Source organism: Microtus oregoni, unplaced genomic scaffold (assembly GCF_018167655.1).
Source record: "Microtus oregoni isolate MIOR12 unplaced genomic scaffold, Mior012 000037F_ref0000500, whole genome shotgun sequence".
Taxonomy (NCBI): domain Eukaryota; kingdom Metazoa; phylum Chordata; class Mammalia; order Rodentia; family Cricetidae; genus Microtus; species Microtus oregoni.
The window spans coordinates 6,653,872-6,669,122 of NW_024543096.1; the positions used below are offsets into that span (position 1 = coordinate 6,653,872).

Here is a 15,251-nt window from a genome sequence, read left to right on the forward strand (position 1 = left end):
TCACCGTTTGGCAGGCTTTCTCGGAGGTGGAATCTGCACTGCAGCACCTCTCAGAGGAGGGGGCTGAGGGTGGAAAGTTCCACCCAAACATTCCAGACTCCCAGGATACATGGATGCCAGAGACTGGGTGAAGCCTCCAACCAAACATCCCAGACTTCTTTGATATAGGGTACCAGGGGGCTGGGGTGACTCCTGAACCCAAACAATAAGATCCCTGTATACCATAGAATCTAAATCTATGATTTCAACTCAGTCTGGCTCTTGGAGAGCAGTGCAGTGCCTGCATCCCCAAGGCAGGTGATGAGGTGGGGTCTTAGGTCTCGCCAGCCTCATGAATAGGAACTGGTCAGTCATGTGTCTACCTGGAGTAAAGCAAGGGGGAGATGATCTTGGAAGGGATGGTGGCTGCCCACATTCCTTATCTCAGGCTTTGGTCCCATGATGGTGATCTTTTCGTGGTCAGAACCACAATTCAGGCACTATAGGATGCCCATGACTGGGCTTTAGTTATTTCTTTGTTCAAAGAGGGTCATCTTTAGCTGCCCGGACTGGCCTCTGACTGGCCTCTGACTTGAAGGTCTTCCTGCCTCAGACTCCTGTGCACTGTGATTGTAGTTGGGCACTGCTGTGTTCAGATCTGGGTTTTCAATTTGGACTCCTCCTCCTCTTCATTTCCTAAACTTGTCTTAAATCTTTAGCTGTTCCTGTTGCTCCCTTAGGGGCAGTGCTGGTCTGACTGAGAACAGTAAACAAACGACAGTTTAAAAAAAATGTGGAAGCAGCCAGTTGGGTTTGCTTTTACCATTTTTATTTTGATGACTCGATACCTATATATTCATATATACAATACTATATATATGGTTTTGCATTTTGTTGAAATTTTATTGTTTATTTTATTGAAATTTACAATAGTGAGCAGGCAATTAGATTTGTGTGTTTGACGTAAATCTGTTCATGTGATAGAATTAAATAAAAGGATGCATGGGGTCAAAACGGGAACCAGCAAACCGTGATTTTGAACTCCTTAGCTCAATATCGAGACACCTCCTCAGAAAAGTTGTCAGAGCCGTGGGAAAAAAAATGAAGTCTGTTTTGTGCTAAGGACTAGAGGGCAGAGATGGCTGGGCACTCCTCTGCAGAAGGGATTTAATGGAGAACAACTTCAGTGAGCCCTGAGTTTGACCAGGAACTTGCAGGTCATTCTAAAGCAAAACTAAGTGTTTCCCACAAAAGCAGTGGTTAGAAAGTTGACCACAGGGGGAGCAGGAGGGAAATGGGAGGAGGGGAGGAGGTGGAAAATTTTAATTAAATAAAAGTTATGTAAACTGAAAAAAAAAAGAAAGTTGATCACAGAACAATTAGGTATTTGGGAAGGGGGAGGGGGCAGTTAGTCAAATGAGTCCTAAGTCCCTGAAATGCTCATATTCCAAAAAGCAGCCAAGGAAAATAAATATGACTGACATATTTTGAAAAGCAGTGTTAATAGAGCATAGTGTGTCAGGACACGTCTGGCGGGTGAATAAAAATAATCAGAAACAAAAGAAAATATAAATCAAACCCCCAACAGTGAGACTGTGTGAGATGGTGCTGCTCAGTGTGGTGTTTTCTGGGAGCCAGGATTATCTGGGAAGGGTGCGGCATTGTCTTGATTTAAGATTGATGTGGGAGGTGCTACCCACCCTTAGGCCTGTGGCCCCGAGTTGTTTACTAGAAGGAGCTGGGCAAGCTGTGGGGAGCTAGCCAGTGAGCGGCATTCCACCACAGTCTCTGCTTCAGCTCCGGCTGGTGTTTCTGCCCTGGCTTCCCTCAGTGATGGACTGTGATTGGGACATGTAGGTCATCAACCCTCTCCTTCCCAAGTCGCTGTGATTGGGACAGGTAGGTCATCAACCCTCTCCTTCCCAAGTCGCTTTTAGCCAGTGTTTTATCACAGCAGCAGAAAGTGAACTTCATAGCCTAGCTCTGCTACTGAGGCAGGAGGATGAGGGAGGCAAGGACAGCCTAGAGTAAGCAAAGTCCTGGGGAAGAATCCAAGATGGTGGCAGAATGGCTTTTTAGTATGACAAATGAGATGTCAGAATTTAACGTCAAAATGAACGTGACCTCTCAGGCAGAGCCATTACTAAAAACTTTAGAATGATTTTTATACCTGAGCAGTCACACCCAGCGGAATTTGTTTTTAAAGGAAATGTTTGATATACAGAAAACAGCTCTCTAGAGTTTAATGCATATTAATTCCAGCATCAGAGGCAGGTGGATCTCTGTAAGTTCGAGGCCAGACTGGCCTACAAAGCGAGTTCCAGGACAACCAGAGCTGTTACACAGAGAAATCCTGTCTGGAAAAAGCAAAAACAAACAAACAAAAAGTGTAATATATAACACATAATTGAAAATGAGATAGCATCTAACCAGAAAGATAGGTGTATGAATTCCAGCGCATTCATACAATGGGCTGTTTTATAGCTTAAAAAAATATTTAGGTGTGAAGCAGAATAAAATTTATATAGGAAAAGGCAGGAAGGAAATGTTAGCCATGGTTGTAAATATGTAAGAGGATTTAAAAAAGATTTTATTTGTACGTGTATGAGATTGTGCAAACATGGATGCCTATAGAAGCTGGAAGAGGGTATCAGATCCCCTGGAGCTAGAGTTACAGATGGCAGGGAGTTGCCTGTAAGGGATTCTGTGAATTGACGTTGGGTCTCTGAAGCACACTTAAACACTGAGCCATCCCTCCAGCCGACGTAAGATTATTAAAAAAAAAAAAAAAAAACAACAAACACAAAAAAGAACAACTCTTTGGATCTAAGAGTGAGCTATAATGAAGATATATTACAAAAAAGTAGATAGAGAGTAAGTACATTCTTTTAAAAAAGTGGAATAAATACATAAAAGAAACCTGAAGTTGAAAGTGGGTTAAAAACATCATTTTCTTTATTCGGTAGAGGGTGCTATCACAAATACTTTGAGTCTAAGTTGTTCACGGCATTTTGATGAGTTCTTTCGCTGAATAGAGACGGGCACCGGTGCGCTGTATAGTGGCCGGCAGTGGTATGCTGTATGGTGACGGGCATTAGTGTGCCATCACTAGAGTTGATTCCGTGGTGAGGACAAAGAACGAACGGGGTGAAGTGAGTCATTGCTAATCCAGATGTGGATGGCTTGCAGCCTCCACCACCGTCACCTCCATGCTGGTCACTTGCCGTGATGGCCAGTGGCCTGCTGACCACAAACATTAGGCTGAAAGTGACTCTGTGTCACCAGGAAAGAAGGTCTATTGGAATGGCAGTAGGTCCTGGTGGTGTGATTTACGCTGGGACCTCCTGCTGTTTTCCTTAAAGACAGACCTGGGAAGAGGCTGTTGAATTCGCAGCCGGATTCCCGTAGAGTGTGACAGTCAGCGTGGCCAGTTTGTCTGGTAGGCTAACAATGTCAGGTCACAGTGCTTCACTGCAGGCCAGCTGAGGGTCCCTGGACTGAGCCAGTCCAATCTGTACCGGTAATGGGATTTCCGCTGTTTCTTTATATCCCCAGACAGAGGTCCCCGTGTCCTACCAGGATGGAATCGTCATTTGGATTGATTTTTGCTTTCTTCCATAGTCTTCAAATGCTTTGTTTACACCATCAGTGAGGGTTTGGAGGACATAATCCCTTCCTGTAAACCAGTGGTTTGAAAAGTAGACTGAGGACTAAACAGTGACTTCCTCCAGAGGAACTGTGATCAGCATCTGTGGTTTCCACACAGCGCAAAGGGAAGCTGCCTCCTCTACACAGCTCATTAAGGCTAGCCCCAGCCAAGGGTGTTCAATTCAAAGATAGCCACACGGGTGTGGCTTGTTTTGAAACTCGGAAGGATAAATGGCAATTTGTAATACTACTGCCACCAAATTTAACCAAGGTTCTCTCAATCTAACGTCAGAGCCGGGGTCTCATTGTGTAGTTGAGGCTGGCCCTGAATTCACAGCCCCCTGCCTCGGCTTCCCCAGTGCTGGGATGGCAGGCATGTGCCACCGCGCCAGCTGCGGTGTGGGCTCTGAACGGCAGGCTGGGAGCTAGGCTGCAAAGTGTGTGAGAGCAACCGTCCTTGTTCCCACTGGCCGGCCTTTTCTTACCCAGCACGAATGGACATTCAATTCATGTCTTAAATGAGATCATTTCCATTTTGTAGAATTTAACTCTAGCCACATAGTTCCAGCTAATATTAAATCCAATCTAGATATTACAGGCTTTTAATGTGATTTGGATTTGAGCCATAATGGGCATATCCCAGAGTTCAAGTCATAAAACCCACCCTAATGCTGACTGCTCTCTGAGGCTCATTTTTTTGTTTTCTGGGACTGCATCTGAAGCACAATACGTAGCTCATGGTTTTTGCTGGACTGACATTTTTGGAAGACAACACAGACTCATTCTGTGGTAAAGTTCAAAAATGCTTGGCAACTACCAGGCCCTCTTGGAGTTCCATAACTTATTAAAATGCCATTTCTGTTCACCCTCCCAAACCCGTGTGTTTCCTTTTCAGTAACTACATTCTTTTTTTTAGCAGATTTAGGTATTTGAAAACTAAGTCATTCCCATAGTGACCAGCCCACAGAGAAGTTGTATGGCATCATTTAGATTCGTGGGGTTAGGAGGCACCTACAGGAAGGTGCTCTCGTTCCCAACATTTGCAGAGACCTCTTAAGCCATTCCACATGCGGGACCCAGATCGGAGTCCTCAGAGGGGCGGAGCCTGTCATTTCTTTCATACTTTTGAAAATTTCTACGGCGCAGTCTCTCTTGCTTCCTACGGTGGTTTGTGGTTCCAAGGGACTCCTTTATGTTTCTTCACTTGTTTCTTTGTCTCTGAAGCAAGAACAGCGCAGCTTCGACGGTCACTGCCAGTGGAACTGTGAAGGTGTTAGCTTGTTAGAGCCACCGTAATATTAATGGCAGAGGATCCACGCCGGGGGGGGGGGGGGGCATGGCAAACGTGCACCGAGTCAACTTGTGATGTGAGACGGAAAGCCAGGGCTTGGCAGGGCTGTGCCCTTCTGTCCCCTCTGTGCTCCCTTCTCCGGCTTCTGGTACTTCCTTGGTTTGTGACAGCAGAACTCCCAGTTTCCAGCTGATGTTCTACCTGGGGGTATGTCTGTACCCAAACGTACCCTTCTTAAGAGGACACCAGTTGGGTGGATGAGACCCACCCTTCTCCAGAATGAGCTCACCTTGCCTAATTATATCTGATTGCCAAATAAACTCCAATTCTGAAACTTAAGGCTTGAGATGAGCATTTGGATGTGGGTGGAGCGTGTATGTGTGACCGTGGCAGTGAAATTCAGTGCAAGGAACGGTTAGTGAGGAAGTCAGATAGCATTAGGCAGTCTGGGAAGCTATGTTGCTTCTCCCAGGTTCCTTCCCTTCTTGCTCTTAACACTCAGACAGGGGCTGGAGGGGCAGTGCTTACTACTCTTGAGGAGGATACAGGTCTGGTTCCCAGCATCCACATGGTGTCTCAAAACCCTCTGTAACTCTGTAGGAGATCTGTTCTCTTTTGACCTCCACAGGCACCAGGCACGGCATATACACACTGTCAAAATACTACACATGTTTATAAACAGTCTAAGAACAGACAAACCAAACCAAACTGCTATTACAAAACAAAGCAAGCATCTAATAGATAGATTTGGCCTCTGCCGGAGGAGCAGGCAAAAGTCTTCCAATCTGTGTATTGAAATCTTGGTTTATGTCCTGTTTTCTTTCCCAGTTTGAGCTTCTGTGTACAAAGGTGACTAGATCCGGCCTAGGCTGTAAACAGGCGAAGCCACAGGTGGCTCACTTGTTTATTGGCTTCTTTGAGATCCCAGATAGAAGACATAATAGAAGATCAAAGGCCTTTGTAATTACTTCCCCCCAGCAGTTCTTGCTAATGCCTGCAGAGCTATTTGTCAGCTGTTGCTAGGACTGTGTCTAATTTCACTTTACATAGAGACTTAGATTTTGCCTCCAAATTGCCCTGAGCTCTTCTCTGTCTCTAAGTTGACGATTTTATGTAACACCACTATTTGTTGGGCTCCTTCAGAAGCTTAACTCAGAGAGCTCTTGGTGCAAGATTTTACAGTGCTCACAACTTTATGTAAACCTTTCGCTGAAGTGTAGCATGCTTACAGAAAACCAAGAGACTGGGATTCACTGAACAGACTGCTTTGAAAGTGTCCCTGGCAAGAGATAGATCCCTATCAAGGACCCTTCTGTCATGCCCCCTCCTAGCCACTATTCCTCACCACTGTTGGAATTTTATGTGCTCTCTCTCTCTCTCTCTCTCTCTCTCTCTCTCTCTCTCTCTCACACACACACACACACACACACACACACACATTTAGAGACAGGATCTCTAGCCCCGGGTTGCTCTAGCCCTGGCTGTCCTGGTGCATATTTTGAAAGATATATTTCTGTGAGTGTGCACATGAATGTGTGTGTGTGTGTGTGTGTGTAGGCCAGAGTAGTGTCTGCCTTCTTTCAGTAGACATTATGACATTATATGAGGTTTCACCCATGTTGTTCTAATTTTTCTATATTCCAGGAAGCCTCGCTATTTTATTAATGACAGATACTGTTTTTTTTTTTTGTTTTGTTTTTTGGTCTTGTTTTATTTTGTTTTTTCATTGCTGTGGTGTACTGGAACTACATTCTGAGTATCTTTATTTTTTTCCTTCAAACAAGCAAACACATGTTGAAGTAATTCATTTTCTGCTTTCTAATATTTAATATTTGAAGGTCTCCCAAGGGCCTTAATTTTGTGTCTATGGGATGTTGTTGGAAACTTTTTTTTTCTCTCTCTTTCTCTCTTTTCAAAAACTATTTGCTGTTGAGGGGAACATCTAGTTGGGTCTTTGGAGTTTTCTAACAGTGAAGTGTGAAAAGAAAGATGTGAACCATGGCAAGGAGGCCACTTGGAGATGTCCAGGGAGCCACGGCAGGACGAGGTCATACGTCTTTGCTGTTCTTGCTTTGATTCCAGCGTAGCTTGAGCCTGTGTCAGGAAGCAAGCTGTTCTTTCGGTGATAAATGTCTGTGTGTGCTGAGACTTGGCGAGGACTTGGGCTGCGGAGGGGGCGGCACTAATGGTTTTAGGAAAGAAATTGCTGGCATACCCCCTTCCCCTAACTCCTGCCTCTTTAAGCAAAGATGACTGAGCCTTCTGAATACGAATTCTGTTACTATTTTTTTGTGTTTTATGTGAGTGTTTCTTTCACTTCTTGATAGTAGTGCTTGATGACAATGAGTAATTCTACATGGGAGTCCATGAATCAGGATAGTTTGAGACACTTGGTGTCTGGTGAATGGCAAGACCTCCAGAACTGCAGCAGTTGTAATTGTTTTATTATTATTATTATTATTATTATTATTATTATTATTATTATTTCCCAGTGGAGAACCCAGGGTTGGCAGATTTCTCTCTCTCTCTCTTTGTGGTTAATAATCACACTGTTCTAAGGCAGCCGGAAAGGCTTGTGAGCTGAGCCTGGCTGAGAACAATCATAATTCAAGCCCCCCTTTCTACTCCGCTGCCCTCAGGAAATAAGGAATGCTGGGTGTGGAACGGCCTTCTCCCTAACTGCCTGGCTGCACTGGCTGTGCCTCCGCAGAGAGGCTGAGTGCCGGAATGTGAAACAGATGTGCCCATTGTCAGATTACAAAGCCAAAGCCCACGCCAGGTCCCTGGGCTGGAGTGTAGGGGTACTGAGCAAAATACCCTAGATGGGACTAAGAACGCACAGTTGGTTACTATGCAGGCAGTTGCTGCAGAGGACAGTGGTCCATGTGTTTCCAGTAGGGTAATGGACAGAGAGCTACTCAAAGGTCAGCGGTCAATGTGTTTCCAGCTTTGATGTTGTCTTAGTTTGGGTTTCTATTGCTGTGAAACACCATTACAATGGAAACTCTTATATAAGAAAACATTTAATTGGGGTGGCTTACAGTTTCAGAGGTTTCGTCCATTATCAGCATGGCGGGACATGGCAGCATGCAAGCAGACTTGGTGATCAGAAGACAACAGGAAGTGGAGCATGGGAGACCTCAAAGCCCACCCCCATAGTGACACACTTCCTCCAACAAGGCCACACCTACTCCAGCAAAGCCACACCTCCTAATGGTACCACTCCCTTTGGGGGGCCCTTTTCTTTTTCAGATCACCACAGAGGCTATACAGGCAAACAGTTGCATGTTGCGTTTGCCCTTCCCTCTCTCATTTCATTTATAGCATTCCACCCCTAAATACTTCAGAATGCACCTCAAGAAAAGGGACATTTTCTTAGACTACCATTACACAGCATCACACTTAAAAGAATGTACAGCAATCTTTTAAAAAATCATCTAATATCTAAAATATTTTCAGTCTCCCTTGCTTATTAAAAAAATCTTTTTAGGTTAAAGTTTTTCTTCTAGCACCTTTTGTAGGCCTGGATTTGCAAGTAGATACAGTTTAAATTTGGTTTTATCATGGAATGTCTTATTTTCTCCATCTATTGTGATTAAAAGTTTTGCTGGGTATAGTAGTCTGGCCTGGTATCTGTGGTATCTTAAAGTCTGCAGATCCTGGCTTTTAGAGTCTCCATTGAAAAGTTGGGTGTTATTATATTAGGTCTGCCTTGAGATGCTACTTGGTCCTTTTTCCCTTGTAGTTTTCAATATTCTTTCTTTGCTCCGTACATTTAGTGTCTTGACTTTTATGTATCCAGGGGACTTTCTTTTCTTATCCAGTCTCTTTGCTCTTCCGGAGGCTTCTTGTACCTTGATAGGAACACCTTTATTAGGTTATGGAAATTTTCTTCTATGATTTTGTTGAAAATATTTTCTGTGTCTTCGACCTGGGTTTCTTCTCCTTTCACTATCCCTATTCTTAGATTTGGATTTTTCATAGTGTCCCAAATTTCATGGATGTTTCATGCCAAGAATTGTTTAGATTTAACACTTTCTAGACTGAGGTATCGATTTCTTCTATTGTGTCTTCAATGCCTGAGATTCTCTCTTCAACTCTTACATTCTGCTGGTGAGGCTTGCCTCTGGGGTTCCTTCTCAAGTTCCTAAATTTTTCACTTCTTCATTTCCCTCAGCTTGGGTCTTCTTTGTTGATTCTCCTTCTACTTTCAGATCTTTAATGGTTTTATTCATTTCCTTCCACTGTTTGTACTATCACAGATTTCTTTAGGAGAGTTATTAATTTTCTCTTTTAGGACCTTTATTGTATTCATAAAGGCTGTTTAAGGTCTTTTTCTTGTGCTTCAGCTGTGTCTGATAATCAAGCCCTTGTGTGGTAGGGTTTCTGGGCTCCAACAGAGACACATTGTCCTGGCTATTACTGATTTTGTTTTTTGCACTCCTGTTTAGGCATCTAGGCTTAGAAAGATTGTGATTCTTGGTGCTGGTATCTGGTCTTGTCTTTGTTGGATGGGTTCCTTGGTTCTTAGGAGAGTGTGGCAGCTGTGTATTGCCTGATAGGATACTCTGGGATCTTGATAGGTATGGCCACTGGGGTTTCCAGGTAAAATGTGTTTCGAGGTTTTGGGATTTGACACTTAGGAGAGAAGATGAACTGGGGGAGAAATAAGTGTGCCCGCAGGAGAGAGGAAAGCAGGGTGTCCACCAGGATCTGCTTAGTCCCCTAGTAATAGGGGCAGGAAGCGAAGAGAGGCTCCAGCAGGTAGTTTGCTACAGAGCTGGGGATGAGACTGGGGAACTGGAGCTGGAGGAATGGAAAGAGAGGCAATGACCTGTAGCTAGGCTACTCGCCTTGTTGGCCAGAGTGGCCTGCATGTTCCCAGGGAACCCTAGGGGAGGAAACTCTCTTAGTTATATACAAACATCTTGTACAAAATTTAAGTAGAATGTTACAGGTTTCATGTTGGGATCACGGGCAAAGGCTAAGTGTTAAGTCATTCACAGTTTAGGGAATCTTCACAATGGTGAAGATTCTGTGTTAAAGTAGAGACACCAGGACAAAAGTAGTTTCCAAAATTCTCTCATTGAAGAAAAGTCATCTTATAGGGGGAGACGGTTTATTATATCATATAAGGACATAGCTTCTGGAGGACTGGGCAGAGCTATCAAATATTTTCTGAGCCTCTTCCTGAGGAGCTATTCAAATTCTTGAAGACTCAGTTTTCTCTCCCTAAAAACAGTGGTAATTTTTAATACCTGCCGGAGTGAGAACTGGAGGATAAACACATGCATGTACCGTGTGTAGGAGCATACTGTCGTCTTAGAAGTGCATGGGTTTACATACTGCACATTCTAGGATTGCTGTTTCTAAACCAGGAGCCATTTGGCATGAAGTACAACAAACAGAGGAAAGAGAACACTCCAGGCAAGTAGTGAACCTTCTGTTGTGTAGCAGTCTATTATGAGCCCAGCTAGGGGCTGGCTAATAGGTTCTCTTTCAGATTGGAAGGGGCTGGTTGGCAGGCTGCATTGAGGCCGTGAGGCTGCATCTGGTGCAGTGGGAAGAGCTGGGATAAGCTGTGCAGGTTCCAGAGGGATGACGGGAATATGTGTACCAAGCCTTTGCCCCGCCTCCCTCCAGCTCATTGCGAAGCTCTTTGATCTGGTAATGCTTTCTTCTGCACCTTTTTTTTTCTTCTTATGGTTGATGTGAAACCATGATCTTGCAAAATTAAAAAGTTCAATCTGGTGTTAATAGCTTTCCTGAGTGATGTTTACAACCTACGTTTTTGTTGTAGACAATGTATAGAAGAAGGTGCTCCCTTTGAATAAATGAAGGAGCTAATTTGTTACTGATAGCTTCTTTCATCGGTTGGCAACTTCCTGGCTTTTTGTTTTTTGTTTTGTTTTGTTTTGATTAACTTTATTTATTGTGCAGTTTTATTTGTCCCATACCTGTCAGTTTTTAAAAAGTATTTACTTAAAAGTATTAACTGGTCCGGCAAGAAACATTTAAAAATCTATTAAAAAGCCCAAATCACTTATTTTGTAATTTGAACCTTAAAGGCCTATATGTTAAAAAGCTTAGTCACCTATCTGTGTTACCATTGGGAAGTGTGGAACCTTAGGAGATGGGAGAAGGTCAGGTCACTGGGGACCTCTCCTTTTGGGGGCCATTGGGATCCCAGACCCATCTTCTGTTTTTGCTTCTCAGCCACACGAGAGACAAACACCAGATTCCTGTGTGCTATGCTTCCACAGGTCTAAAGTGACCTGGGCTAAAACCTTTGAAACAGTGAGCCAAAACAATCCTTTACTCGCTTCAAGTTGATTGTCGCGGGTGTTCATCCCAGCAATAGAAAGGTCACTGACAGAATGGAACTGTGCACTGGCTGCATGCGTGAGGGTGTGTCCAAAACTTCTGCTCTTCAGAACTAGGATGGGACCATTGTGCTTGTATCTCTATCCTCTTTTTCCTCAAAATTCACCTATAAGTGTGTAATGAGAATGAATACCTACTTTGAGAATCTAAAATCTGTGGCTCATCCTGAGTTGTTTGTATGGGAGGGGGGTAGGTCATTCTGTGTCGAGCTCCATTGATCTAGTGTGGTAAGAATGTTGTGCCGTCACAAGATGCTGAATTAATGGCAAAACATGGGTGATGTCCTTTAACAGGCCTTAAAATTCAGAAGTCTATGAGCCACACTTTAGGAAGGCATAGATCAAGCCCACACCATTAACACCACATAGACTTACACACAATTATATTGTATTTGGTCACATGGTCACTAGTCTTTCAAGAATTGTTTCGATATAATTTCCAACTGGCCAGAGAGGGCCATGATGACTTAAATGGCAGAATGATTTGGTATGCACTGAAATAACACATCTCTTCATCTTTCATTTCCATTTTGGATTTTCTTCTTTTGGCTTAAGAGAGGACATAGTCACAGAATGTTCAGAGCAGGAAAAAAAAATCTTTGTTAATTTTGTTAATATTTCTATTCTGTTGTCTAGAAGAACGGAAGCAATAGGATGAATATCTCTATATCCTTATGAAGAATTATTGAATCAGCTTATGTTAAAGTAATAAAAACCCTGGTCTAATACCCGAGACACTGAGAACCTAGGAGTAGCTGCATCACGCTCTGGAGATCCACAACCCTGTAGTTCCTTGGTCCATGATGTTGGGTCCCAATCTGTCACTGGAAACCTGGAGGAGGCGTGGAGAGATGCTGGTCCTTAGTTGGTGACAGAAGCCTGGAAACACCGGTTCTGTTATCATTCACAGAATCAGCAGCGGATATTTTTGTTAACTGGACGGCAAGTGGGAAGGCCAAACAAGGGGATGGTGCAAATCTCCCGCCAAAGGAGAATGCCCTACGGCCACATACATCCCTTTCACCTGGGCTGTGGACAGAAGGTACCGCTCACACCACCTGTGTCTCCCACATCAGTTAAGGCAATCCAGACAGTTCTTAGGTATGGCTCCCTGCTAAGGTGAGGCAGGGCACCCACATATTTCCAGAGTATTTTGGATGGACCAGGGAAAATTCAAACAATGGTAATTTGCAGTCACCATTGGATCTTGTCCCATGCTCAGTCACTGATGCTTCTGAATGCTGACATTTTATATACTAAAGTGTGCTTATGCATGCAATAAAGGAGGACTTCATTCTTGATGTCTTATGTCGACTAAGGCAGAAGTGGCATAACCTTTTAGGGGACTCTTGATTTGAGCTTTGCAATAAAATAAAACCTTGCACATATTTTCATGTGAATAACTTTGTTTATTCTGTGTTGCATGTGTTGGAATTTAGAATCTAAGTAAAGGACCTAAATAAAATGAAGGACTTAACCTTTGTCTTTATTTTAATACATTCATATATGAATACACACAAATATGTTTGTAACACAATGTATAATATGTTAAATATTTAGCACCATGATTATGTATACAATAAATATATGGTTATATATAGAGAGAGATTATATAAAACATTTAAAAGATTATATATAATTATTTTTAAATGATGATATATTAACCTTATATGAAATGTATATTAATATATGTAAAGGTTAGCAATTTGGACATTATTCTGGTGTATTGGACTTTGGACACTACCCTTAGTTTCAGTGGTTGCTGGGAATTGAACTCAGGACCTCTGGAATAGCAGGCAGTGTTCTTAACCACTGAGCAATCTCTCCAGCCCCTTAGCTTCAGTTCTTTAGCCTTTTCTTTTCTTTTTTTTTCCATTTTTTTTATTGAGAAAAGGAGAAAAAAAAAAACAAGTTTCCACCTCCTCCCAGCCTCCCATTTCCCTCCCCCTCCTCCCACTCTTCTCCCCCTCCCCCCACTCCTCTTCCCCTCCCTCTCCAGTCCAAAGAGCAGTCAGGGTTCCCTGCCCTGTGGTAAGTCCTAGGTCCTCTCCTCTCCGTCCATTCCTAGGAAGGTGAACATCCAAACTGGCTAGGCTCCCACAAAGCCAGCACATTACGTCGGTTCAAAACCCCGTGCCATTGTCCTTGGCTTCTCATCAGCCCTCATTGTTCGCCATGTTCAGAGAGTCCAGTTTTATCCCATGCTTTTTCAGTCACAGTCCAGCTGGCCTTGGTGAGCTCCCAATAGATCAGCTCCACTGTCTCAGTGGGTGGGTGCACCCCTCGTGGTCCCAACTTCTTTGCTCATGTTCTCCCTCCTTCTGCTCCTCATTGGGACCTTGGGAGCTCAGTCCAGTGCTCCAGTGTGGGTCTCTGTCTCTATCTCCATCCATCACCAGATGAAGGTTCTATGATGATATGCAAGATATTCGTCAGTATTGCTCTAGGATAGGGTCATTTCAGGTTCCCCATCCTCAGCTGCCCAAGGAACTCGCAGCTCAAGATGTTACCACTGGAACTGCCCTCCTCTGAAATGAAGAGGACATAGTTGGAATGGTTGAAAAGTTCTTTAGCCAACTATGTCCTCTTCATTTCAGAGGAGGGCAGTTCCAGTGGTAACATCTTGAGCTGCGTCTGGTTTTCCTGGGGCTTATATCCTCATCATAGACAGCACCCTTTGCTTTTTAAAGTTACACCCACACAAATCTGTGAAAATATACTGAGTGGAGTTTATATTCTTCTTGTCAATTCATTTATGATGCTGTCCATCATTCCATTCATAAACCAATGAATATTTATGACATATTGTGCCACTTGAGCAAATTAAATGCACAGGTGTTATGGGCTGTGAAAAAGAACCAAGGGGGGAGAGAGTGGCATGAAAGGACCACGGCTGACAAACGCCAGCCAGTTTTGAGGGCGACTGCTTTGGAAAAAGCTGGTTTAGGATAGAGGTGTGCTGAGAAGATGAGTTGTGGTTCCATGAGAATTAGATGCTGCAGACAGTTTGTGTGACCTGTGGTACCCTGATTTGGTGGTGGTGGTGGAGGGAGGGGGAGACAAGCAAAGCTGAGCTGGAAGAACCACAGCGAGCAGGGAACTGGAGGTCTTTGTGTGGCTGGGTCTGACATGTGCATGGGGAGTGGGAATTTGGGTTGGAGGCGAAAGCCTTGAGATTTGACACAATTGCAATGTCAAAGTGACGATTAGGTAGGCTTTTTACATGGATATGAAAGGTGTCTGAACTTGTAACAAAGGGGCTGGGGAGATGGCTCAGTGGCTAAGAGCACTGGCTGCTCTTCCAGAGGATGTGTTCAAATCCTAGTGCCCACATGGTGGTTCACAACAGTCTGTCACTCCAGTTGCATAAAACTGAAAAAGAGAAAAAAGAAAGAAAATGACACCAGGATTTGTTTGCGATGCTATAGTGACCATGGGATAAGTATCAGTGAGTCAATGGAGTTGACCAGATGTGTGAGGTTAAAGACTCATGTCTGAAGCGAAGACTGTACGTTGATGTCTGTGTTGGTTCTTCTTTGGCAATACACAGACAACTTTTATAAGAGTATGTGACCATTTCCCCAACAGCCTATATCTTCATGTGGTTTCATGACTGCGTTCTGGTTAGCAGGGTGTCAGTAGAGTTGATGCATCCAGCTGACAGGAAGCTTTCCTTCTCAGAGAGTAAGAACAAGCCTCCCATCATCTTCTCTTCCAAAGCCATTGCTACCCTGGGGATTCTGCCAACGGCAGCCAACTAACCCTGCTTCATTTCAGGATGGGAGGAAGGAATGGTTTCCATCAGGAGAAGACGCAGTAACTTTAAGAGAGAGAGTCAGGTCCCAACTGAAGTCTAACGTTAGAAACAATACTTTGAGAAGACACATGGATTCTTACATACTGCTACCTAGAGTAAGGTTTCCAGAGGCAGAGTAAAAAGTTTGGAAGGC

At 43.7% G+C, this 15,251-nt stretch overlaps 1 protein-coding gene across 6 annotated transcripts in view; it reads left to right on the forward strand.

The window, feature by feature from the left end:
* Lypd6b (LY6/PLAUR domain containing 6B) overlaps nt 1–15,251 on the forward strand; it is a 167,588-nt gene that overhangs the window by 30,883 nt on the left and 121,454 nt on the right. The gene's annotated exons all lie outside the window — the stretch shown is intronic.